A 27,969-nucleotide genomic window follows, 5' to 3' on the forward strand; every position below is an offset into this window, starting at 1 on the left:
ATAATTAGAATTTGAATTGTCATGGAGAAAAAAATTTATTCTGTATTTCCTAATTTTTCAAAGTAGGTTATCCATTTTATGTTACTCTTTATCCGTAGAAAAACTAACATTTTTTTGATTTTCTACTGAAAACAGAAGAGACTCACTGGAAAATAAAAAATGGATTTTTACGTGTATTATACTCTGGAAGAATTCAGATATAAGAAGCACTGAATGTTCGCAGAACAATTCTCCTCAGAAAGGTAACGCTTGCAATTGATCCAGAATCTGTGCACTCTATGGACGTGGAAAAAGAATACTAATAGGAGACTCCTAAATATTTCTCTGCTGAACCATGCATGCAAACAGTGCTGATAATCTCTGGTTTTCACTAACTGCACTGAAAATAAGAGCTCTATGAGAAAAGTTGTTAAAGGTAAGATACTTTTACACCGTCCTTTTAAGTGAACTAAAACCACTCATCCAATTTTATTTATTTGTAGTCAATAACTTAGACACTGTGCTTTAGAAAAGAAAAACTAGCTCAAATGGAAAACTGTAGAAAAACAAAACTGTTCTATCTGAACCCCTTTGTTATTTCTCTCTCCAGTTTCTACATATGCATTCACACCACACTGTCTACCCTGACTGACTGACACAACTTTGATTTTTGCAACTGGCCAAATAAAAAACACATAAGGCAACTCCAAGCATTAGAGATTATTATAGAATTTAATGTTTATCAAAGAGGCATATCTATGTGCCAGGATAAGGGAAAGGAATTAATTTAACGAGTTGAAATAATGGTTGAATTAGCAATAGTGCAAGCACTTTGTCAAGAAAGGCAGACTAAACAAGAAACCAGGGATACATTTGGAATGAGTTGTATTCTTTTAAACACAAGAAGGTGAAAGGCATCGTCTCATTCTGAAGGGCTGCAGATGTTAGGCTGGGTCAAAACTGTACTAGTGTCCGTCTCAGTGCCACTTTCCTTGGCAATCAAACACAACCTATGATGTTATGCTGTCATAATAAAAACAATTCAGCTTCAATATTAATTAGGAGCACAGATGCAAAAAAATTAGCTCTAATTTCTTTACCACTACACCAAACAGAAGAAGAAAAAAACTTGAAAGGATGACTATGGTGTAAGTACAAAGAGGGTATCTTGAGTCTGGTTATAAAAAATAGATAAATATTTTATTTATAAAGTACTAATAAGTAATTATTAAAATATTATTAAATTACTTAAATAAATTATTTAAAAATTTGACAAGAATCTTTGTTGAGAAATACATTATATAATTAATATCTAATATGTATGCCAAATTTTAAATGTCTCTGTGGATGAGCTTAAGAAAATACATAATATAACAGAGCCAGATAAATGCTGATACTTCAGGTATTTTCTGTAAGAATTCAATAAATCTGGGAGTCTCTTTCTGGGCTTATACTCTCTCTTCTTCAACATTCTAGAAAGTCTGGTGGCACAGTCAGTACATTTCGGGCAACACATAGCAAGTTGAATGGTTCAAAATCACCAGAGAAGGATGGGCCTTTCTTTTGCCACATAGAGTTACAGTGTCAGAAACTCCCAAGGGTCATTCAACCCTGTTCTATAGGGTCACTGTGATTCAGCATCACTTTGATGACAGTGAGCTTATTTTATTATTATTATTATTTTGTTTTTCTCTCCGTAATTATGGAGAATTGGACCCTACTGCTAACTAAAATGTGAGCAGATCAGAAGATGACCATTTTAAATTCTAAGGCAATTTACACTTGAGTTTGAACAGCTGACCTGTGGTCTAGCAGCTCACTGCGTAATGGCTATGCCACCAGGGCACCAATGGCACCAGGAAACATTCCTAGGTGATGCAAACAGTTATAATATACAGGCAATAATGAAAAATCAGTGGTTTGAGTCCACCCAGAGGCACTTCAGAAAATGACCTGATAATCTATGTCTTAGAATTTAGACATTGAACATCCTCTAAAGGACAATTCTACTTGGGGACACAGGGGATCTCTCTGAGTCAGAGTCAACAGGAAAGGAACTGCTTTGGGGTTGGTGCAAATTTTTTAGGTGTTATACCCAAGCTATTCATCACAGAAGAAAAAAATGCACCAATTGGAGTTCATTAACATTAAAAATGATTGTGGTGTAAAAGGGACTAGGTTTGAACTACAGAGCATGGTGTTAGCCCACTGTGCCACCAGTGATCCTTCTGTGAATGCTAGCCCTGGTCAAACATGGTGCATGCTATTACATTAGCCAGCACAAATTAAAAACACTAAATAAAGCAACTAGCAAGCAAAGATCAGACCTGGCTTTACACTTACAGTTTCTTCTAAACATTTCCTTTTGTTTCTAAATTAGTAAAGGACTGCAAATAACATTTGTATGTAAATTGAGACAATTTTATTTTATGTTTCATACGTTTTAAGAGTTTGATGATTGCCCTACCTTTTCACAGGGAATTGATCACAGGGATCTACATATAACCTCCTCACAGAGGGGTGGGTGAAGGGAGATGCCAGGCCATGTAATATAAGATATAATAATAATTTATAAATTATTAAGAGTTCATGGGGGAGTGGGGAGGGGGAAGGGAAGGGGAGGGGAAAAAAGGAAAATGAGCTGATTCTGGGAACCCAAGAGGAAAGCAAATGTTGGGCATGAAGAGGGCAGCAAATGTATAGATGTGCTTTACACAATTGATCTATGTATTGTGATGAATTGTATGAGCCCCAATAAAATGATTAAATAAATAAATAAATATATATATTTTAAAAGTATTCATCAACCCCTAATGTCACACCCAAATTTGCCTTGGATTAATATATTTGGCTACAGAGTACATTGTTATTGAGTATTATTTTTCCTAATTATGTAAAAAAAATTCAAGATATGGGCATTATCACAAATTTAATGGCAGAAGAATCTTTGTAGATTTCAAATAGATGTTCAGAAAGGTGATATTTCTGAATTATTTTTACAGTCCCAAAGTAATAAATAGTAGAATGACATGAGGATAGGAATAATGTCAGAGTAGGTTCCCAGGCAACCACAAAATGGTATTAATTTAAAAATTATGCAGTAGAATGGACACCATAAGATAAATTATTTTAAGTAGTCGCACCTTTACCCTTTAGTCAAACATAACTCAAAAGATGTTGAGTTCTGTATTTTTATTATCCATATGTTTTTTTAAAAACTTTTTCTAATCGGATACTCTCAAGTCTTGAATTCTGTGAGTATTCACCTAAGAATTGGTGGTAGTCCATTTTTCTTTGGTTTCAAATACAATGAACATGAGCTTTAATCTATCCAACTGGAAAGCCTTAATACCTAACTTTATGTTGGTACCATTGGTTAAGTGTTGCACTGCCAACCACAAAGTCAGGGCTCCACACCCACCAGTTGCTCCATGGGAGAGAGAGGAGACTGTTAGCACCCATCAAGATTTACAGCCTTGTGGTACAAAACACCATTGAGAATGTTCTCTCTTGTAACTTTGAGACTCCAATTCTTATACATACACCAAACACAATAGAATGGAATTCTGTCTGACCCATGTTGGAAAACAAGTGGCCATCGCAAAAGAAAAACCTAGCAATAATCAATAAGAAGTGTAAACTTAGTAACCCAGGAATATCAGGCTGTATCATCAGCACTCTAAGTGTGCCGTCATATGTTCTGCAGACTGTGGGATTCATCAGTTTCTGCAGCCTGGGAGTCACCAGCCTGCTCTGCCTCTGCCAGTCTTGGTTCACTCTCATTTGCAGCCAACAATCTGGCATCCATCCTGCTGCGTTTTGGTTTGTAAGACCCTGCAGCACCCTGTTCCCGAGAGGTCTCCAGCATGACATCTGAGTCCCGGGCTTGCTTCCTTGCCAACCTCTACAGGTGTATGAGCCGTTTCCTTGAGATAAACCTCCCTCAATATATGCATACATATGCCTCACTGATTTTGCTTTTAGAACACAGTGAAAGTCACTTTCAAAGGCAAACAAGTCACAAGATGCTGGGAAAAGGCAATCTTGTGAAGTGCCAGATCCAATAGATTTCACTATATTTTATGATAACTTCTTGAACTTATGAAACTCTCTTCGATAGTTAGGGTTCTCACAGCTTTCAATCACTTTTAAAAAAATGTTTCCCCTGTATTGTTGAAATTATTAATTCTTAATTACAAGATGTTAGTTGAATGAAATTTATTTCCTCACTACAGAACTTTTTCTAAACCAGTAGTTGTATAATTATCTGAGATATATACACTTCATAAATATTATACCACAGAAGGTAAGCATATGTGTTTGAACAGTATTATGCTAAAATATAAAGGGACTTTTGACAAAACAAAGAAAATAATTAATTCTATGCTGTTATATTTGGACAGTTTAAGAATGCATAAGTTAGGCTTCAAATATTAATAACTTCATTTTTGGGTTCTATCACCTGAAATATGTCCTTGAACATCATGGTCTAATTTTCATCATTATAAATGAGGATAACAAATACCTGTCACATGTGACTTAAACACTGTTCTGAAGGTCAAGTGAAATAAATAAGAATCATTTACATACAAAATTATAGTACAATAAATATATTCCATGATTTGGGGTCTGGAGGTTTTTGATATTGAAGTGATGGCATGTTGCTGTGATGCTGGAAACTATGCCCCCAGTGTTTCTAATATCAGCAGGGTCACCGATGGCAGTTAGGCTTCAATGGAGTGTATGAACGAACTGAGACGAGGATGAGGGAACTGGCAAGCTTATTTCTATTGAAGATATCAAGTATTTAATCTTGTTTGGATTTGTTATCATGTGCAATAGAAACAACAGTCAAGAAATCAAATTATGTATTATATATATAGATTTTACCCTTCAAAACACTTATATAAAAATTTAAAACCAAAGTTAACAGGTTGAAACTAAAGGTATGTGATCTGTATCATGCATTTTCAATCACATCACATGCATATGAAAGATTGATAATGAATATGAAAAACACAAAGAGGAATTACAATTATGGTATTGATGAGGAATATTGAAAGCACCTTGGATTGCCAGGCTAAACAAATAATGGCCTGGAAATGTGTGCCCAGTATGTTACTAAGAAGCTTAGTAACTTATCTCACTTACATTAGACATGCTATCAGGATGGATAAGCCCCTGAATTGTTAAGTAGAGTGTAAGTTAAAAAAAAAAACTGGATAACTCTCAAAAAGATGGACTGACACGGTTACTGCAATGAAGGGGTCAAACGCAGCATGGACTGAGACAGTGGTGCACACAAGATAATTATGTTATGTAATACGTAGGGTTAGTGTGAGTTAGAATCAACTCAATGTCACATAACTACATTGCGGTCTTAGTTTGGGAAGAATAATCAACATTAGTCTCTCTAAATATCCAAATGCTGTCCCTACCCCACCACTACGTTTGATCAGAAAAAGAATGAATGGAAATTGGTTTCTCATTGTTAAACTCTCAACAATTAAAAAGGAATAAAAAGATAAATATTGGTATTAGGCACAGAAATGGTTCTACAAGATTTTCTTAATGGATAGTGCTTGTTATCCAGTGCTCTAAATAAATGAGCTTCACTTTTTATCTTAAAAAATTGAAATTGGACTTCAAAGAGACTAACTGAAGAGGGCAGGGTGGGTCCTGTGAACAGTGAGACACAAATCACTTGTTTCAACTCATCCTTTAAAAGACTAAATACGACAGCTGTGGATAGAAACTCTTGCCTGTGGCAGAAAATCAATTGGTCTGCTTGTAAGCTAAGAACCCTTATTACCTCTGAATTTAACTTCCTGTTCCCTAAAACCCATGCTTAAAATTTACGAGCTAAAATCGCACTGCAGAGATTGGTTTAGTTTATTTCTCTTGTCCTGCCTCCGATTTGAATCCCTAGAACGCCTTGTCAGAGTCTCTATTGTTAGGACATATCCCACCATGCTTCACTATTTTCTCATTTCCATGTTTCTAACATAAAATTATATATCTGCTTAGATTTTCGCCATAGATAGTTCTATAGAATAACTGCTTTTCTCGTTAATATCTTAATTAATCCCTTAATGCTTTGACTGAAACAATGGCACACGGGGCACTGAGATTTAATTTATGTCACTTCAATGTATCAAATTATCCAATTTATTTGTATCAAGAAATAGCCATCACCTTCCTTCAACAATGATATCCAGGCTTGCGTTTAATTGAAAGAACTGGGTGAGCATTTTTAATTCCAAGACTCATCCCTAATAAATTAGAATCTTTAATGGAGGAATCTGGCCACCATATTGTTTAATGTGTACTATTTGCAAACTGACCTTTCCTATCTCTGTGACCTCCTCTCACCCGACCTTGTTTTGGTTCACCACTGCTGGCCTCCTTGCTATATCTTTATCATCTAGGTATAATTTGGTCCTTTGTCCCTTGTTGATCTTTTTATTGTACTATCTGTAGAGACCTGATTAACAGTAGCACATTTTGGAGCTTAATAAATATTCTTTTAATGACAGATCATCAAGATCTTTGGAGGGGAAGCTTCAAATACACTCCCATCAATAGTCCCATGACAATCACCCTTAAATGTCTGCCAATTCTAAGAAAACCAATGTCCAACCCCTTCTGATGGAGTAAACTTTAAAAAAACAATAATTTGTTAGTCAGCTTAATGTTAGATTAAGTGAAAGGGTACTGGGATGATGCGGACAATACAATGTAAAAACAAACAAACCCATTCAGTAGTCTGTTCGGTCTGGGAGAAAAGCATGCTACCCTATCTAATAGAGTACGTAAACATTGATAATTACAGTAAAGTGACCTTATCATTATTTAGCTGTAATTGTTTCTTAGGAGTAAACTGCCTGAGGAATATTTCATTGTTTCTAAGTAATGAAAACACTCATCTTGCCTAGTCTAGGTTTCATCCCAGGAATCAGAATAGGAATTCAGAAGCAGTTGAGAAAAATAATGGAACGTTTTCTGCTTCACAGTCCATCTAAGTCTCACTTTACAAGTAGAATATTTAATATTTGTTCAAATTAATTTATAAATTTGAAGCTTCAATTAATATGAAATGATCAGATCATATTATTTCTTATTTAATATATTGTAAAAGCACTCTCTCAAAGTTAGCATCTTTGCAGTAAGTATATATATGTACGTATATAGTATGTACCTATAGCTAACAAATAATATTATAAAAAACTAAAACAAACACTTTCATAATTTAGTGACATTAAAACATGTATTATATTTTCAGGTTATGCAACACTTACCACTATATTTTTCAAGCGATTCTGCCACAATTAATTGAAGGTCAGTGCCCTATAAATAACGAATCCTCTTTTCTGATCCCTTCCACTCCTGTCACCACTAATAAGTATAGATTTGTATGTTCTATGCCTTCAAGTCAATTCCAATTCATGGTGACCTCATGCCTCACAGAGGAGAACTACCCCCAAGATTTTCTCAGCTTTATTCTTAACAGAAGTAGATTACTAGGTGCTTCTCTGTTTGTCTGCAGTATGTGGGGTGGATGAAAAGGAAATGCTATTTTAAGATTTGCTATGTTATCATGGGTTCTCGGGTGATCTGTTCATTACTGATGTGGGTGTTTTTCCCCTTCTGAATTTTTCTTTTTCTTTTTTTGTATTTCTGGGTGTTTTCTAGATTTTACTTTAATACTGCCAAGAAATTTCTTATGTAAATAATGTTTTCAGGACTGAAGTTACCTTCCTTCCTCCTGAATTTTGAGTTCTATAGGATGGAGCTTGGAAAGTTCTGGAAAATTTTAATTATCTTTTAAGTCAATTTCCCATGAACGTTTAAAAAGTTCCTTCATACTGTGTTTGGAGGAAATGTATAAAGTTTTCATGGCTAAGCTATAATATCCAGAGATTGTCCAAAGCTTTTTCTGATTGTGATTAGAAATGCTTAACACTCGGATATCTCTATCTTGAATACTTCAATAGGGTTTTTCCCCCCCAAATATTTAACAATTAATCAGACAATAACTATGTTTCTACCAGTGGAGATTAATCATTTGCAATGTAAGTTAAGGTAATAATCAATGTATATATTGCTTTAATAAACAAAGTAATATGGAACAGTGGAAAAAAAGCAAGCCAGCATTGTTCTTTTATTTTGACACTTTAATAAAGGGATTTGACTGGGCTATTTATTTTGTTTTTAAAAGAATTAACATCTCTTAGTTTTTATACTGTCCATAAAAATTAAGATTATAATGCTGTCCTCTGTTTACCTCAAATTTAAAATGAGAAAATTGGTATTAAAGTCACTCTTCATGTGCCAGATAAATCATTTGTGGGTTGTGAATATTCAACTCAATCTTGCTATGATTTTATTAGCAGAAGTGTTTACTACAGAATCTGGCCTCCCTTAAGACACATCACACATCTGCCTGAAGGGTAGCCCTCAGGTGGACAAATGAACACTAGAAGGCTGTGGAAACTATAATTACCGATCTGAATGTGATTTTTCTGTGATTCATCATTTTTGTGTGCGTGTAGTTGAACTCAATTCCAACTCAACTCACTGTCACTGAGTCCATTGTGATTCACAGCACCCCTGGAGGACAGAGTAGATTTGTCCCTTTGGGTTTCCAAGGCTGCTAATCTTTATGTGAGCAGAAAGCTTCCTCTTTCTCATGCAGAGTGATTAGTGGACTTGAACCTATAACCTTGCAGTTTGTAGCCCAATTTCACCTACTACTACTTCCACGAATTCTATATGTTTACTTTAGAGGATTGAAAACCATCCATTATTTATCATTAAAGTGTCATAAAAAGGTAACTTAAAAATAAGTTTCTTCTTGGCTTTGGTAATGAATATTAAATCACCTGATGTGTCCAAAATACAGGTTATAAAGCCGAGGTTACAGCCAAATTTTAAACATTGTGGGCCTCAGGTTAACATTTTTGAATAATATGGGCAGTGTTTGCACATTTGTATTGCTTCCAGTTTCCTAGGGCAGGTGCATTTCTCCAAAGTTTAGCTGTTTGGCAGGTTATCCTGAATTTATAAATTTTCAACAGATGTCTCCAATCAGAAGCATATGAATTGTAAAGTGAAAAGCTGAATCAGGGGAAGCGGATCAGGATATAGGGAATATTCATCCTGAGTTTTATAAATGTATAGATTTTAATTACTGTGTGAAAATCTTTGCCATTAAGCCTAGGTGAACAACCTAATTGAAGTTAACCACTAAAAGATCATTTGATATATGTATTCAACTAAAAAAAATTATATAAAATTTACCTCTCTATCTTATTATCTACTGCATTGTGCTCCCCAACACATCAAGGGTGCACAAGGATCATTACCTTTATACAAGTGAATATAATTTCCTCTGAAAATAAGTTTTGCTTTGACACGTTAATAAGTCCATATCCACATAAATTACATCCTAAGCTTAATTACTTTTGAAACGTACAAAGAGCCAACAAGAGAAAGCACACAAAAGGTGTATATATATAATATATATATATATAGTGTATTTATATAATGTATATATATATATAGAGAGAGAGAGAGTCTATAAAGAATATCTATATTCTTTTCTAGACATTTACTTTCCATTAAGCCCTTGGGACCAGCTCCATTCTCTTTAGAAGTATCTACTGTGGCCTCTCTCAGAGCAGTTGGTGGTGGCATTTGGGAACCAGTTCTTCTGGTCTCAGTGTCTTTGAGACTGATGTTTGTGTAGGAACACTGTTGTTAATTCGTTGATGAGGCTGTTTCCATGTGTCTTCAATTTTCTTTAAGCCTCTTTTCTTTCTCTGGAGTGGGGGACCCTAATATTTGTACCTTATGCTAATGGAATCTCGTAACTTGTCAGACCTCAGTTGCTACTCACTAATGTAGAATGTGGAACATTCTCTACTGTTAAACCAGCTGTCCATCAAGACCAAGAGTGTGAGCCCCCTTGCCCCGGGATGCCTTCCTTAAATGGATTCAGCTATGTCTAGGAGGTTTTCACCGTAATTTCTCTCCCTTTATGTGCCCCATGTTCAATGGTATGCTTGCAGAAAATGTAAATACGCATGTACGGATATCCACTTCCATACCTACTATATAGCTATATATATATGTAGCTCCACTCTTGCATGTCTATCCATGAGTCTACTTGTAGATAACTGTTACTGAGGGTCTCTCTCTCTCTCTCTATAACAATATTTACTTCTATTGTCTTTAATTATTACACTCCTTCCAATATTTTCCCTTGCCTCCATAATTTTATTTATACATTTTTCATTTAACTCTTACTCATTATTCGCTTATATCTAGGATAAACATTTTACTATTTACATAATCATACAATGACCACTAATATATCACATTTATATACCTCCATTTGCTTTCCCTCAAACACGCTAACTACATTATTTAAGAATCTTTGTGATTATTTGATTTTTGCCTCATTTAAACCTTTGGCTCTTACTCAGCCTTTTATTTCCATAACTTAAAACAGCGAAACTGTGTGGTATCATCCTTCTCATTATCACTGAGCCGATTCTGACATGTAGCAACTCATTGTATAAGTCAAACTGCTCCTGGGAAATTACTGGACTGTACATCGTTACAGGAGCAAAAATCATCTTTCTCCCTCAGAGTGGTTGGTAGTTTTGAACAGCTTAAACCAGAGACCCTTTCAATGCACTGGTATTATTATATAAATTCATTTAATTAGCTTTTTAGAAATAACATACAAAGAGATGATTGCCAACACTTAGAATAAATAAATAAAATACTGGTACAGATAGGAACTGAAAATCCAGGGAATCCAGGGCAGATGAGCCCTACAGGACCAGTGGTCTGAGTGGCAAAACAGGGTGGGTAGAGGGAGAGTGGGTAGGAAAGAAGGAACCGATTACGGGGAACTATATGTGACCTCCTCCCTGGGGGATGGACAACAGAAAAGTGGGTAAAGGAAGACGTCGGACAGGTCAAGATATGACAAAATAACAATTTATAAACTATCAAGGGCTTGTGAGGGAGGGGGGAGCGGGGAGGGAGGGGAAAAATGAGGACCTAATGCTGAGGGTTTAAGTGGAGAGGAAATGTTTTGAGAATGATGAGGGCTATGAATGTACAAATGCACTTTACAAAATTGATGTATGTATGGATTGTGATAAGAGTTGTATGAGCCCATAATAAAATGATTTTAAAAAATAAATAAAGTAAAATAAAGAAAATTAAAAAAACAGTACATAAATACTTCTAAAATGTCTTGAATTATTGTAAAAACCCCTTTTAAATGTAATTACGTAGTATATATCTTTGAAATAGAATACAGTATAATCCTCAAACAGCATATTTCCTAAGTAAATATTTTTTGAGTTGTGATATATTTACAATAATAGTAACTGTATGTTCATACAAGTATTCAATATTTTATTAATAACTGTTCACAACCTATTGATATCTTTTCTCAACAAGCCATATATAACCAGTGATAGCCAAATTATTTTAATAAGCATCATATACTACAGCAATTTTCACTTGTTTTTTCTGACAGCTCTTTCACATATTATTTCAATCAGCCTTTTATTCTTTTTTCTTATTCTCATTTCTTATTCTTATTCATATTCTAATACTCTAAAAAAATTAGAGAACATTTTCAGTGGAGAATAAAAATGTTTTATTGAAGATTCAGGCTTATTAAAAGGACTTTTTTCTGTGCCAGTGTACATCCTCTGGTCTAGCCAGACTTGCAAGGTAGAATTCGTATCATGACTGGAAATCCAGGGAATCCAGGGCGGTTGATCCCTACAGGACCAGTGGTGTGATTGGCGACACTGGGAGGGTAGAGGGAGAGTGGTTTGGAAAGAGGGAACCAATTACAAGGAACTATTTGTAACCTCCTCCCTTGGGCATGGACAACAGAAAAGTGTGTGATTTGAGACGTTGGACAGGTCAAGATATGAAAAATAATAATTTATAAATTATCAAGGGCTCATGAGGGAGGGGGGATCGGGGAGGGAGGGGAAAAATGAGGACCTAATGCCGGGAGCTTAAGTGGAGGGGAAATGTTTTGAGACTGATAAGGGCAATGAATGTACAAATGCACTTTACACAATTGATGTATGTATGGATTGTGATAAGAGTTGTATGAGCCCCTAATAAAATGATTAAAAAAAAGAAAAGGTAAGAAAAATAAGTAAAAGGACTTTGTTGACATTTTTCAAAATAATTTCCATTAAGTCCAAGTGGAAGGTTGAAGATTCCATGTTCAACCAAGGTTGAATAAATGTAGTAGATCAAAATAGGTTTCTCTAGAGAGACTTTTTGTGTATACCATATGCTAGACTGCTTAGTTATTGACAAATGGAATGTAAAGAATATTTGATAGACACATTTTACCATAAAGTTCTCCTCCAAAAATTATCTACATTCAATATTTCAATGTGTGTTAAATATTTATTTAATTTATTAGATAAATAGTTACCATGATGGCTAAACTAGGTTAAAGGGAAATTGAAAAACTATAAAGGCAGTGACATGTGCTGGAATAAATTTTCTGATACACAAGCAAGAATGAAGCCATAATCCTTGGGTTATATTTTCTACTAGACACTGAAATTGACTATAAAACTGTTAAGAGATTTGATCACACATAAGTAAACAGTAAAGCAATAAAAGTACAAGTCTCTCAACATTAAATAATCCATGAATAAGCTTGTTAAATTATCATTTAGAATAACATATATGCACTATGCTTTCATTTATTTGTATTTAATATAATTTTTCTTTTTTAAAAATACTTTTACTGGAGGCTCTTACATGTCTTATCACAATCCATACATTCATCCAGTGTGTCAAGCACATTTGCACATATGCCATCATCATTTTTGAAATATTCTCTTCCTACTTGAGCCCCTGATATCAGCTACCCCTCTCTTCCCCCTCCCTCCCCCATCCACCCTCCCTCATGAACCTTTGATAAGTTATAGATTATTATTCCCATATCTTACATCATCCTCCATCACCCCTCACCAACTTTTCCATTATTCATCCCCCTGGGAGGGGGTTCTAGATTTATCTTTGTGATAATTTTCCTCTTTCTCCCCCCACCCTTCTCTAATCCTACTTGTATCTCTACTCTCCTTGTTGGCCCTGAGGAGTTTATCTCTCCTGTATTCCCTGAGTTGCCGACTCTTACCTGTAGCAGTGTGCATGCTCTGGTCTAATCCAATTTGTAAGGCAGAATTGAGGTCATAATAGTGGGGAGAAGGAAGCACAGAAGAACTAGAGGAAAGTTGTATGTTTCATCAGTGCTATCCTGCACCTTGACTGGCTCATCTCTTTCCTGTGACCCTTCTGTGAGGGGATGTCCAATTGTCTACAGATGGACATTGGGTCTCCACTCCATGACCCCCTCCCCCAATTCCCTTGGGTATGGTTTTGTTCTGGGTCTTAGATGCCTGATACCTGATCCCATCGACACCTCATGATCACACAGGCTGGTGTGCTTCTTCCATGTGGGCTTTTTTGCTTGTCAGCTAGATGGCCACTTGTATATTTTCAAGCCTTTAAGACCACAGACGCTTAATATAATTTTTCTCAACAAAAGACATAATGGAACCCTATGCAGTATTTGTTGCTTTGCTAAACTCTTGCTAACTTGAAAGAGAAGAAACACAGACACCTATTTTACAAGTCCACCTCAAATGTTTCCTGCTATTCTATGTACTCTATAACTAATTGTGAAATTTGTGATACACGAGGCGATACCCCCAAAACTCCAAATTTTTCAAAGCTATGTATTTAATAAAAAAATAATCCTTTCACATTCAAATTATTCTCCATCACACTTAATAAGGTTGTCAAATGTGCAATTCCATTCTTTGAAACATTTTTCAAACTCATCTGTTTGGATGGCTGACATCACCTCTCTCATTTTTTCTTCACCTTCCCTTCAAATCTCTGTCCTTTCATGTACCTGTTCATTAGCAGAAACAAAAAGAAGCTGCAGAGTGTGGTCAGGTGAGTCGGGCAAGAGAGGCATGCTGTTTTTTCCCATAAAATCACACACTGAGATGGCTGCATGAGCAGATGCATTGTCGTGGTGGCAAAACCAATCCCTCCCCACATCTGCCACAAATCAGACTTTTTTTTTGTCATACACTATTATGCATTTTTTCATAACCTCTAAATAGAAAGCTTGATTAACGTCTGACCTGGTGGAATGAACTCCAAATGCACTATACCTCTCACATCAAAAACTAAACCAAACAAAACAAATGAGCATCATCTTAATCTGTGATTTCACTTGATAAGCTTTTTTTTTTTTTTTTTTGGCGAGGTATGATGGCATCTTCCACTGGCTTGATTGATGTTTGCTTTCAGGGTCGTAAGAGTAACCATGTATCATCACCAGCAGTGACTTTGGGAAAAATGTCTGGGTTGCTTCGGAGCTGTGCTTTCAAATCACCGCGTGTTTCCACTCAACATTCTTTTTCATGCTCAGACAGAACTCGAGGCACAAATTTCACCGTGACTCTTTTCTTTCCCAAATCTTCTGTTAAAATACACTGAGCTGACCTCCAAGACAGCCCAGATAACAGCCCCATCTCTTCAATGGTCCATAGTCAGTTTTTGGTGTTCTTAATTCTGTTTTATTTTCATATAATTTCACAGTTCAATCATATCAAGGAGAGTTGTGCAATCATCACTACAATTTTAGAACATTTTCTTCTTTCTGGTATTCCTTGTTATTAGCTCCCTATTGGCCCCCATCCTACTCTGCTATAGCCCAAAGGAACCCTTAATCTAGTTCCTGCCTCTGTACATTTCCCTATCATGGATTTCATATGCAGAAAAACATAGAAATCAAACAAGCAAACAAACAAAAACAAACTAAAAAGGTAACAACAGTAACAAAATAAAACAGAAGTGCCTCAATAGAAAAGGGAGTAAAAAATAGTAAAAACAGAACAAAAAAAAAATGGATCAAAAGGGAGATCAAATGATAAAGGTGTTAAGTTTTAGCCTAACTCCATCTGCAATAATTTACTTTCCAATGCACACTGCATGATAGCAAGGCTATTCACATCCCTGGTCTATGGTCAAAGGGGATTCACCCAAGCCTGAATCTATGCGTGGGCCCTCCAACTGAATTTTGGGTTTCAACTGCCATCCATAGCTTTCTGCAACCCGGTGTTCACAAGTTAAGCTCTGATAATATTCTCTCATTTGGATTTCGATTTTCTTATTTACAATCTTTGGATCACACAGATTGGGGTGCTTCTTCCATGTTTACTTGGTTGACATCTCACTTAGATAGCTGCTTGTTTGAAAGCAAATCTGTAAGAATCCAGATGCTATTCTTTCTGGTAGCCGCGCACTATCTAAATTATTCACCATATTTTGCTATGCCAAGATGGGTAAAACTTTTGACTGTATCAAATACATTTGTCATTAGTGAATCTTACACATATTGCTCCTGTTGCTTAACTCCTTAAAATACAGAGAAAATGAATGCACTAGTTTGCATCCTTAGTCAGTCTTGAAGCACAAGTGCAAAAATTTTGTCGACATGTTTGTCCATTTAGGATGTTGATGAATGTCCACAACAAGGTTTGTCATCAATCAACTTTTTTGAAATGAGAAGAGTTTCTGCAGCATTTTATCAAGCAGAAAACAAAATTTCGCAGCCGCACATTGTTCTCTTAAATTGGCCATCACACACACACACACACACACACACACACACACACACACACAAACGAGGTTCAAGTGAAACTGCTTTTGTTTAAAAAAATTCACTGTGACTAGAGAGAATATTCCCAGGTGATGCCTCTGTGTGCACTGACTAAGACCTAAGTTGCTTGATGCTTGCCTAGCAGGAAAGATGCGTACTACAAAAGCTCCACCCAGTGGAGCTTTGTCCTGTGTTTTGGGGTTTTTTTTGGTGGAGGGTTACCCCCTCATATAGCACCACTGTTTGGAGTTTCAAAAACCAATCTTCACAGGAATATAGTCTCATCTTCCTCCCAATCAAATGATTAAGGATAGTGTTACTGATAATGAGATAGACTTTATAAGATAAAAGGTAAGCATTCAAGCTATCAACTAGGAAACATTTTTTAGAGAAACTATAGTTGTTCTTTCAACTAGGGAACCTGACCTGAAACTTTAATTCCAGAAAGACTCTTCATTCTCTTACAATAATTTACCCTTGAAAAATATGCTTTATTCTATATCCACAATATTAGGTATTTTTTCTTTGTTTAGGCAGATTGTTCTATTTTTATCTCCTTTTAGAAATACCAAAGTGGTAAAGGTGTCTCCATAAAAGACTGGGAATTTCTGTCCTATTTATCCCTATGGAAGTAGTTGCTCAAGGCAAAGGACAAAGGACAAAGTAAGTAATATTGGAAATATTGAATGAGGATATCTGCTATTTAGAATAAGTGACTGTAGTGTTAAGAAATTGTCAAACATATTTAAGTGTATATTTTAAGGATAGGGAAAGGCTATTCCTAAATGTACAGTGAATTATAAAAGCTTGAAAAATACATTCAAGTGATAGATAGGAAGATTAGGGATTGAGGGTGTTGTCTCCACCGAATGCCTAGGCTAAATTAGCATGAACTGTTCATGTCCCAATAAAGGGATTGCAAAGAAATCAGACACACATTAGACACCTATGGGGACAATCCAAAGCTGGGCATTTGCAGATCAAGATCGCGCAGACACAGGTGAAGGTCAGCCTGGGCACACACACGCTAGGCCCTAGCAATATTATATCACACATGTGCCTGAACTCACCCACTAAGATGGGCCAATACCCTCAGCCATCCCCACACCTTCCACCGCCCTGGTGGGGATAGGAGGGGATAAAGAGGGCTGTCTTTGAGGTCTGAGGGTGGGATGGCTCCCCTGTGTGCTATGCTCACAAGCAAGCCCTCTCAGGGCTCATACCTCCCTACCCCCACCCCTCCCCCCCTCCCCCTGCTTGTTTTCCCCTTCTGATACTCCTCTTTCAGGTCTTTGGACTCCTTAAAGGCCATTTTTCGGTGTGGTTTTTCGCACTTCCCTGAAGCAGCCATTTTCAGTTGTGAACTTTCCCAAGCCCCCCTCCCACCTTGCCCCCTGCCATGTGACTTTGCATGTTTTCCAGAGACAGAGTGTACTGTCTAAGACTGTATTACCTGAAAGTTCCCTTTCCTTCAGAAAAGTTACTTGGATGCTGCCACGTGGTGAATTCTTCCCACGCTGAGAAGGAAGAGCTGTGATAAACCATCTGAGAAACCTAACAGAAGCATTTTAGGCTAAATTTGATAACAAAACCCAAAATAGTAAAATTGAGTTTACACTTTTTTTGAGTAAAAAACGAAAGTCTTTTAATTAGGTATAATTTGGGGGTGGTTTGGTTATATGACTGAAACAAAAATTATATGAAAATAAAATAATAAAAGATTCTAGAAAGGAATACAAACCATCTGATATATTGGGACTCTAGCCAAATCAAACCATTTGAATTTTCTTTGTCACTGTTCTGAAATTAATATGCTAATGTTAGTAGAATACAGGCAATGATAACTATATAGTTTAGGATTTAGTGGGCTCTACCTGCTCATTTGTGTTCAACCAGATGTGCATACAGCTGAGAATTACACTATTAGAGAAGCAAACTGGAAACGAATGTAATGTTTTGAACACAATCTATCAAAACAAAATGAAATAGGTTTTGTCATTTTTAACCCCATACAATACAGAATTTTCAATTCAGAAAATATATATTTATTCTAAATTATACAGATATTAATATATATTATGGTAAATATATATTTAAATTTTCTTTCCAATATATATGTGTATATGATATATGTAGTTTAGAGATCTTTCAATTACTTGGTGTCTGGATTATTCAGTGTTATGTTCACAGTGCCTAAGATGACATTTAATACATGGTAAATTCTCAATTATATTCATTAAATATAGAACTGGGAAAATCCAAAATCATGAATATAATGCAACTGTTTATTATAGATCTGTGATGCTCAAATCCTCTTACAAATACTACAATAATCACATATATGATGTATTATTACTTACATGCATATACTGTTTGTGTGTTTTTATCAGTATAGAATTCGAGCAGAGTTTTAATAATGTCTTTTCTTTCTCAGGTTTTTTATTTTTTTATTTTTGCTCTGTGTGTGTGTCTGTATGTATGCGCATAGGTTAAACATAAAACCTGTTTTATGGAATGTGTTATATTTTTTAGCTATATGTATATGCATTCCTGAGTGTGTGTATGTGTATTATTGACTGTGTCTACAAAATTTGTATAATACAAGGGAAGTTATAAAAAGCATTACTACTAGGTTTCAAGTCCATGCAAGCAAGCGTTTATTCCAAACAAAACGCATTTAAGCATATGATCAATGGATGCCAGCTGCTCATAGAATTGCACTTGTGTTAAATCATGTAGATGCCTTCATAGATGTTTCAATAAACAGTGTTACTTTCCAGTTATCAGCTGGGCCAGTTACATCCACGACAAACAGGTTACCTCTGAAGTTTCTGACCGAGTTGTTGGATTTCCAATGGAGATAACCTTCGTAGGTTTTCTCAAAGCACACAGGCTGATAATGGGGTTTATGATGAAGAAATTATAGGAAAATTGATGTAGGAACAAAAGCCCAAGATATTACTCTCAGATCCACCCCCCATAAAGACAATGTACTTACTCAATCTTGACTATGAGAACTTCACGGGAAATGTTACTCTGTCTTCACTTCAGCCTTGATCTTGTTGCATCATCCTTCTTTTTAATTCCCAAACCCAAGGAATATTCAAAAGGACACAATTTGAATAGCTCCACAGTTTGCTTGGATACCACTATTGTCATTTTGATGTGCTGTAAATCTAAGAGCATAGAATTCATCGGAGAAGGATTAAAGAGATAGGCAGAAGAGAGACTATGGCATTTCAAAATGGCTCAAGTAAGGAACAGGTAGAGATACTAGTGATAATTTACATAACATGAACAAAATCTAAATGCCTTCATTAGTGGCACTAGTAATCAGGAACAAATACAGGCCTCAATAATATGATACATATAACAAAACCACATTAAGTATAATTAATTGTATGTCAAAAGATATAAAAATAGTTAAAATCAAATTGGAATGGCTATATTAATATTAAAGTGGATTTTATAACAAGGAATGCCAATATTGAACTAAGTTAAATAATAACAAATAAATTACAGAGTAGAAATACATTTAAAAATTAGAATTCTAAATGGATGAATACTTAGCAGCAGATATTCAAAAACCTAAACCAATAGTTAAGAAAACAAGAACAAAATATATATTTCTGAATATTTATACTGTCATTCCTTAGTTATTTAAAAGAACATAGAGAGGGAAAGAAATAAAGTAAGTTAAGAGAAATCCAAAACAATATTATCACCAAATTTACCTCTTTGCAATTTATTGAAAACTCCACCTAATAGCTAGAGAAATAATTATTCTTTAACCATATGCACCATTCATTAAGTGTGACCATGTTCTGGTCTTTAAAACAAAATATTCTATATTTGAAAAGGAATATATTCAGGGCACAATTCTTTTACAGTACCCTGAAATGAAGCAGTGCTCAATACATTTCAAATTAAATGAGCCACAAATATACCAAGCTCCTGACCACAGTTCAATCACAGAATTTCACTGAATTTGAGATGCCATTGACTGTAAGACTCTATAATAGTTTATGGATTTGTATGTAGCAAAAATCTCCTTTCTTAAAACAAATCTATATTACATAAAACTTTCTTACATTTTAGACTTTTATTTTTAGATTATTGAACTATTAATTTTGGGAGTTAATCTTAAAATCCACTTTATTTTTTTGTATACACAAATAAGAAAATAAGAATTGCTCATTTGTTTAACATATTTTAAAACATTTCTGTAAATGCTTCTAGACGCTACCCCCTGCACAACAGAATGAAAATCTGCTTAGTCCTGCACCATCCTCACAATTTTCATTATACTTGAAACGTAGACACTGTGTCAAACTGTCTCATTAAGGGCCTTCCTTGTTTTTCACTGCCCCTCTATTTACAAAGCCTGATATTCTTCTCCAGGGACTGGTCTCTCCATGCCCAATTTACATAAGACAAAATCTCTCCATTCTGTTTCTAAGGAGCATTCTGATTGTACTTCTTCCAAGATAGATTTGTTTGTTCTCTTGGAAGTTATGTTAGGCTAGGTTGACTAGAGAAACAAATCCAGTGACACGCGTAAACAAGTTTTTGTATAAATTTTTATATGTATAAGAATGAGATTTTGTATGTATAAGAGCTTTATATCAAGGAGTAATTATGCATTAAGAAAGTGTCTCAGCGCAGTCCAGCTCAGCTTCCTAAGTCCAGTAGTATGCCATAAATCCTTCTCCTGACCCATGTAGCTGCATTCAATGATACAGAATGCAGGACTATCACAAGTTGACGGGCACAGCGTTGCGTGGATCCAAGGTGAGTGGAAACATAGCAGGGCTCTGGCAGTTCTCCAGGTTAGTAGAGGAGACCCAGCAGGCAGGAAGGCAAAGGGGCAGAGAGAATAGGATGCTCCCAGTGTCCTCCTTATGAGGCCACACCCCCAAGCAAGCATCATTATGCTGTGACCTGATTGATAGGTTGGATTCCACCCTTACACTCTTATACAACTTTAAGTTGACGTATAGTTATCTACTACAGTAGTCCAGGGTATTTTCAATATTTTTTCAGAAATATAATTTAAATGCCTCAATTCATTGTTGGTCTTCCTTATTCATTGTCCAATTTACACATGCATATGAGGCAATTGAAAATACCATGGATGGGGTCCAGTGCACCTTTGTCCTAAAAAAAATAACTTTATTATTAAACACTTTAAAGAGGTTTGTACAGTAGATTCACCCAACACAATATTATTTGATTTCTTGACTCCATGAAATTATTGACAATGTGAATATATTTGTCTGTTTATTTTTGTATGATGTTGCCCTTTGGTTCCGTTGTGAGATTTTTTTTTCTTGACATTGAGTTGTAATCCATACGTGAGGCTTCTGTCTGCTTTTTCATCAAGTGCTTCAAATTCTTGCTTTTATTAAGCAAGATTGTATCATTTAAACATTGCAGGTTTTTAATAAGTCTACCTCCAATTTACAGTCTATCTTTTTATTGATATACTATAGCTTCTAAAAGTATGTGTTCAGCACACAAATTAATTAAGTATTGGTGAAACAAGGTTGCAATCCTTGCACATACCTTGCCTGATTTTGAACTATATGGGGTCCCATTGTTCTGTTTTGAAGATTTCCTCCTGGTGTATGTACAGGTCCTGCATGAACACAATGAAGTGTTCTGGAATTCCCATTCTTTGCAATGGTATTAATAGTTATTATTACGAGTGGAAAGTCTTTACATAATCAATAAAACATAAATAACCCCTTCCTGGTATTCTCTTATTTCCAGCCAAGATCTGTCTCATGCCAGCAATGATACTCTTGTGCCACCTCTTCTGAATCTACCTTGAATTTCTGTCAGTTTCCTTTTGATATATTTCTCTAAACAGTTTGAATGACTTTAATGAGCTAAAGATCCTACAAAATTGGAATATGATAGCAAAGTAAATGGTGAAAGTAAAAGAAAAGAAAGCTTGAATCTAGGAGCAAAAATATATATATATCTTAAATATAATAAAAAGCAATAAATGATTAATATAATAAAACAATTGAAACTCATAGTCTTGTGAATATTACTAATTATATTACATAATAAAATTTGTGTGTTTATATATACATATTATTTATAATGGATAGTTAGTAAGATAGAATTATGATGATGATTATGATAGATAGATAGATAGATAGATAGATAGATAGATAGATAGATAGAGATTTATAGAACCGACAGGCAGAAAGAGAGCAGTGAAACTTAGTGCAGATGTTTATAAAATAATTGAATAGTGCATGGACCTCTCCTTATATAAGTTTTAGAGAAATGAAATAAAACTAAATAACCATGTAATAGAGCTTTAAATTAACTGATTATATATAAATGTGTGTGTATCAAAGGTCACATTTTAAATCAGAAAGAAATTATGTTATGATTGTTCAATAGGAACTTTCAAATATATATTGACCTCTAACTAATGTCAGAACAAAAATTAAATATAAGTTAATTCAATACTTACACACACCATGAATTAAATTAGGTATTATTTACTATACTTCCTCACCAATTAACTATTTATAGTTTCATTGTTTAATTTACATAATTGGATTTCTGTCACTTTTGTTGAATTTTTCTCAGCTTTCTTTCCATATTTCAATGGCAATATTCTTTTATTGAAATTCAAAAAGTAATCTAAAATATTTGTCTGAGGAATTGCCTTTCATTTTAAGATTTCATTAACTCATCTTTTTAAAATTTAATAATCATCAAGAATGAATTTCTATCTTTTTCTGTCACCTTTGGAGCTAGAAATAAATTAGTATTACATACTTTCTTTTTGTAAAAAAATAGGGAATTATTTATACCCAGAAGCTAGGATTTTCGCCGGCATCAGATAGATTCTTCTAGAGGTGAGATTTCAAAACGTCAAAGATTAACACTTGCTGCAACGGAAAGCTGGATGCCAGCTGCTGGCAGCCTGCTACTCCAATGTGGGTGCATATCCATGTGGTGATATCCAAAGAGCGTAATAGCACTGGGCATATGACTATATGGACATTGTTTACTCCCATATTTTAATTTTCTGAGACATCCATAATGAGTTTTTAACTTTTTCATACTTAAGGATTATACATGAATATAGAAATACTAGAAGTCAATTAAAAATGCTGAAAAAGTAAAATAAAGTGATTCATTTTGCTGAAACATTATTTTTATTTGGTCGGAAATTTTATGTTTGGAAAGAAAAAACAAGTAAATATGTTTACGGAAAATTCACATAGGTAGCTTGATGATGAGGGATCTGAAATATGAAGACATTAGAGTTAAAATAATGATAAATCATATAATCAAACTATTAAGTACATAATGTTAGGAGTAGGTAAAATAAAATGGGCAAAATTTATAGATTTCATTTCTGGGTTTTGGATATCCAAAGTTCTGTCTGCGTGGCAAAATTAAATTTTGCACTCAATGTGTTATTACAGTGATATTATGTTTAAATAAGACAGTTACCTATAGGAAACTTATTTTGATAATAATACTTCTGTATATTAGTCTACTTGGAAGATTGAAAAGTTAAATGTCACATTGATACACAATGTTTTGTGTGTTATTTTGGGTTTTTTTATAATATATTTGGCAAGCATGACTTGTCAAAATAACATATTTTTAAAATTTGTGTTATCCTAATTTCACAGATAATTAAATATAAATTGGCTAAGTTTATGTTTTAATTTCATTTTTTTAAAAAGAAAAACGCTCATTTCAAAAGAAAAACAGCATTCAATGTTTGGATGAATTTCTTTTTTTGTTGTTGTTTTTCCATGCAAATAATATGAAATATCATACTGACATGATTCAATACTACACAAGTATATATTTTTAATTAATTTTAATAAGCAAATGCTTCATTTCTCATACTGTTTTTTACATGTCAAGTAATACTTGTCAGAAAAAACTGAAATATTTCGTAAAATATAGAGGAACAAAAACGTGATATTATAATAGAAAAATGAACCTTGGAAAGTTAGTGTATTTGCTTTATTTAAAATGTGTGTTCACCTTTAAACTCATTTGGAAATACACCCTCTTTTTAAACAGATTGTGAAGGTCAATGAATATTTTTATACTGGCATTATCTAGTTCTTGCTGCCCACTAGCACTCAAATCAAAACAGTGCTAGCTCTTTATTTAGTCAGCATCACATAACTACATTTACCAATTTCAGCATTTAATTTTGTTTTTAATATGCATTATATTCTCTGCAAATATACATTTTTTTTATTTTGGTTTGATATTCTAAGAGATTTCTACCTGCGTTTTTTATCATTTTTGAAGATTTCTTGTATGTGTATATGCTCTTCTGTGTGAATTCAATGGGGGGGGAAAGCTTGTACAAGATTAAAAATTATTATTTATCTAACATAACATTAGCCCATAAAATTTGACCAGCTGTGAGTCATCTTGTACTTCTTTTTCTAATTAAAAATGTTGCACAGTAAAAATGGTTCCTTGAAGATAAAAGGGATAAAAATTAACATTTTCAGAAGGTTTAGAAAATGCTGGTATTAGCTATCCGATGTATACTTAATTTGGTCTTGGTCCTCTGGAATAAGTTTCTTTACAACTTATCTTTTGAAATTTTCAGTTTTCAGGTGTATTTTTCTATGTGAATGTTTTGACCCCTTTGTGTGTATGGCTAAATCAAGGTTGGATTACAGAGTAATAAAGCTAAGTAGAGGCCTCTTTGCACTTACTTAATAACCTGTAGTGAACAGTTTCACATATTTTTATTAGTTCATAAAGATTAGTAATTAAACACACGTAAGTACTACTTACCTTACTCTGTCCCTGTCTGGAATTATCTATTTGAAAAGAGATTTTGATTCTGTTACAATGTGCTCTGGAATTGGGAGAGATTCAGATGCCAATCTTTTCCAAAGCAGAATCTTTGATGTGGTAATAAAATATAAATTTTTTATTAATTACATGTCAGTAACTAAGCAGAGAAAGGCCATATTTACCATACTTATTGGGTAACACAAGACTGAGCTGAAGTGCTGAAGAAGTAATGATACCATAGAACATTGGTTCTCAACCTGTGGGTTGTGACCCCTTTGAGGGTCGAACAACCCTTTCACAGGGGTCACCTACGACGATCAGAAAACACATATTTCCAACAGTCTTAGGGACTGAGATACTGCTCCTCTATGTGTCTCCAGACAGGTCTGCTCACATGCAAATATGCCCACATGCGAGACCGTTATCCATACTACACTGTGCTTCAATATAAAATTCCATTTATTTGTTATCAGAAATAAATATTTTGCAATATATAATTATTTTTGTTTTGTGATTAATCACTGTGCTTTAATTATGTTCAATTTGTAACAATGAAAACACATCCTGCATATCAGATATTTACATTATGATTTATAACAGTAGCAAAATTACAGTGATGAAGAAACAACAAAAATAATTTTATGGGTGGGGTTCACCACTACATGAGAAAGTGTATTAAAGGGTCACGGAATTGAGAAGGTTGAGAACCACTGTCTTAGAAACTCTGTTGTTACTGTTGCTAGCTGGCATTTAGTCCCTTCAACCCCAGAGCAAACCTATGGACAACAGATGAAACACTGTCCTTTCTTGTGCTATTCTCACAATTGTTCCTGTTTTTGAGCCAATTGCTTCAGCCTTTGTCAGTCCATCTCCTTAAGGGCCTTCCTCTTTTTTGCTGCCTCTCTACTACCAAAGATCTTTTAACAGCTAGGTACCATCAGCTTTCTTCATGACATTTGCTTATGCACCCATTTTGTCCAGCTATCGTATGGGGAGGTGAGCACATAATGATATGATTTTTTGTTCTTTGATGCCTGATACCTGATCCCTTCAGCATCTCGTGATCACAGACTCGTGATCACACAAAGCATGTGGGCTTTGTTGCTGCTGAGCTAGATGGCCGCTTGTTTGCCTTCAAGCTTATAAGACCCCAGATGCTGTATCTTTTGATAGCTGACCACCATCAGCTCTCTTCACCACATTTTCTTATGCACCCATTTTGTCTTCAGCAATCCTGTCATGATGGTAAGTATCATACAATGCCACATTACAAGAACAAACCTTTCTTGTACTGAGGTAAGATTTAAGTAGAGACCCAAAGTCCATCAGCTTCCATGTGCTTTTGCAAATATATACAAATATAAATGAATACTCACACACACACATACATATTTCTTCTTTTCCCCTTTTCTTTCTTTTTTTACCCTCCTGACCCACTATCACGTTTATCCATCATTCACTTCTCGGTAATTCGACTCAGGTACAATTTGATTGACCAAACACAATGAGAAAAGCTACACCTTCCTCGCTATCAATTAAAACCCCTGCTGTTCCCCTCTACCCATTATTATCGATACATCAACCCCCCTCCTATGATCCCATGCCCCCCAGGAACTATCGGTCAATTTTCTGTTTCTGTAAGATTGCCTACCCTGCCTATCTTGTATAGATAAGCATGAAAACAAAACAAACAAACAAACAAAAACCTTACAAATAGTCACAAGTCGAACAGGGATCCTGACACAGAGTAGATGAATATCTCTCTGTTAAATAGAGCAGTAGGACATGTTATAAACCATCAGTCCTGTCCCATTTTTATAAGGGTTACATATCCTGTATCCCACTTACCTAACAACACATACACCCTTTAAGTCTTCAGCATCTGTGTACGAATGCATGCATTCTGAAAGTCCCCATTGCTATTCCTGTCGCCAGGGATGGAGCAAGCTATGCCAGCCCCCTAACCTTAACTCCCAAGTTACTCCTTCAGACTTTCCGTGTGGCTTCCTTGTGAGTAATCCCCAACAAGTTCAGTTGGGGTGCTAAGCATTGCCCCCACCTCAGAAGACTATGATAGCGATTCTGTGGGGACTTTGTGGCTTTGTTCCCCTCTCTGGTCTGTTGTGCTCCCTTCTTGATTTGCCTCTATGTGGGCAGGTCAGACTGGCCACTCTCCCTGCGCTACATCTTCAGGGCTGTCCTCTACAGCAGTGACATCTAAGGACAGACCATCATGTTTCAAGCTTAAGCCAGCCATGCAGTCATCTCTGGGAATGAGCTGCTCTGAGCAGGAATATTCCCCTCAAGGATTGGCAAACCAGAATGAAGTCTTGCCTTTCTCTCCCTTTCCTGTGGAAATATAAATAATACCCTCCTCTTTGGGATGTTTAGTGCCCTGACCCAAAAATGCCGTCATTTTTCTTACCCCACTCCTCTGTGGGCCTTAAAGGTATATGAGAAGGGGTAGCGGAGAAGATGCCTTTAAACATAGGTGTTATCTGCATCTGTTTTTGATTACATATGAATCATTGGGTTTGTGTTGCGTGCATTTTACTTTATGCCCATTCTGCTGTTTGGACTTACCTCGGTGGACTAACACTGTATTTTACTTTTTTGTGCTTGGCTAACTTCATTCAGCATAATATTTTCCAACTCTTTCCATGAGATAGGTGTTTCATATTTTCATCCTTATTTTTTAGGTATCTGTAGTATTCCATTGTCTATACTAGAGTTTTGTGGGTTTTTGAAAAATCCATTCATTTAATCCATTCTATCTGTTGATGGAAATTTAGACTTTTTCCAATATTGTGCTATTTTAGTCTGCACTGCCACTGACATTGGAGAATAGATATCTGAATGTTGGCTGTTTCTTATTTCTTCTGGACAAGCTCCCAGTAGTAGAATTGCTGGGTAATAGGGTAGCTCAATTTCCGTCTGTTTTAGGTATCGCCAAATCACTTTCCACAAGAGCTGTAAGTATTTACAAGACCACCAGCACTGAATGAGCATTTCTATCTCACCACATTCCCCTCTTATATTTGTTGCTGTCTGTTTTTTTGAATTGGGTTAACTTTGTGAGTGTAAGTTGGTATCTCACAGAGGTTTTTATTTTCATTTCCCAGATGGCTTAATAATGGGAACATTGGGGAGGGGGCTTAAAGTGGAAGGCAAATGTTTTGAGAATGATGAGGGCAACAAATGTACATTTGTGCTTGACACAATGGATGTATGTGTGGATTGTGATAAGAATTGTATGAGCCCCCAATAAAATAAAAAAATTTTAAAAGTGGGTTTCTAGGACAGATGAACCAATCAGGACCAGGGGTGACAGTGGCGATACCAGGTGGGAAGGGGGGGTGTAGAAAGGGGGAATTGATCACAGGGAGCTTCAAATAACCTCCTCTCTGGGGGATAGGCAACAGAGGGGT

This window comes from Echinops telfairi, unplaced genomic scaffold (assembly GCF_000313985.2).
Source record: "Echinops telfairi isolate 266 unplaced genomic scaffold, ASM31398v2 ScPeMD7_7469;HRSCAF=8507_0, whole genome shotgun sequence".
Taxonomy (NCBI): domain Eukaryota; kingdom Metazoa; phylum Chordata; class Mammalia; order Afrosoricida; family Tenrecidae; genus Echinops; species Echinops telfairi.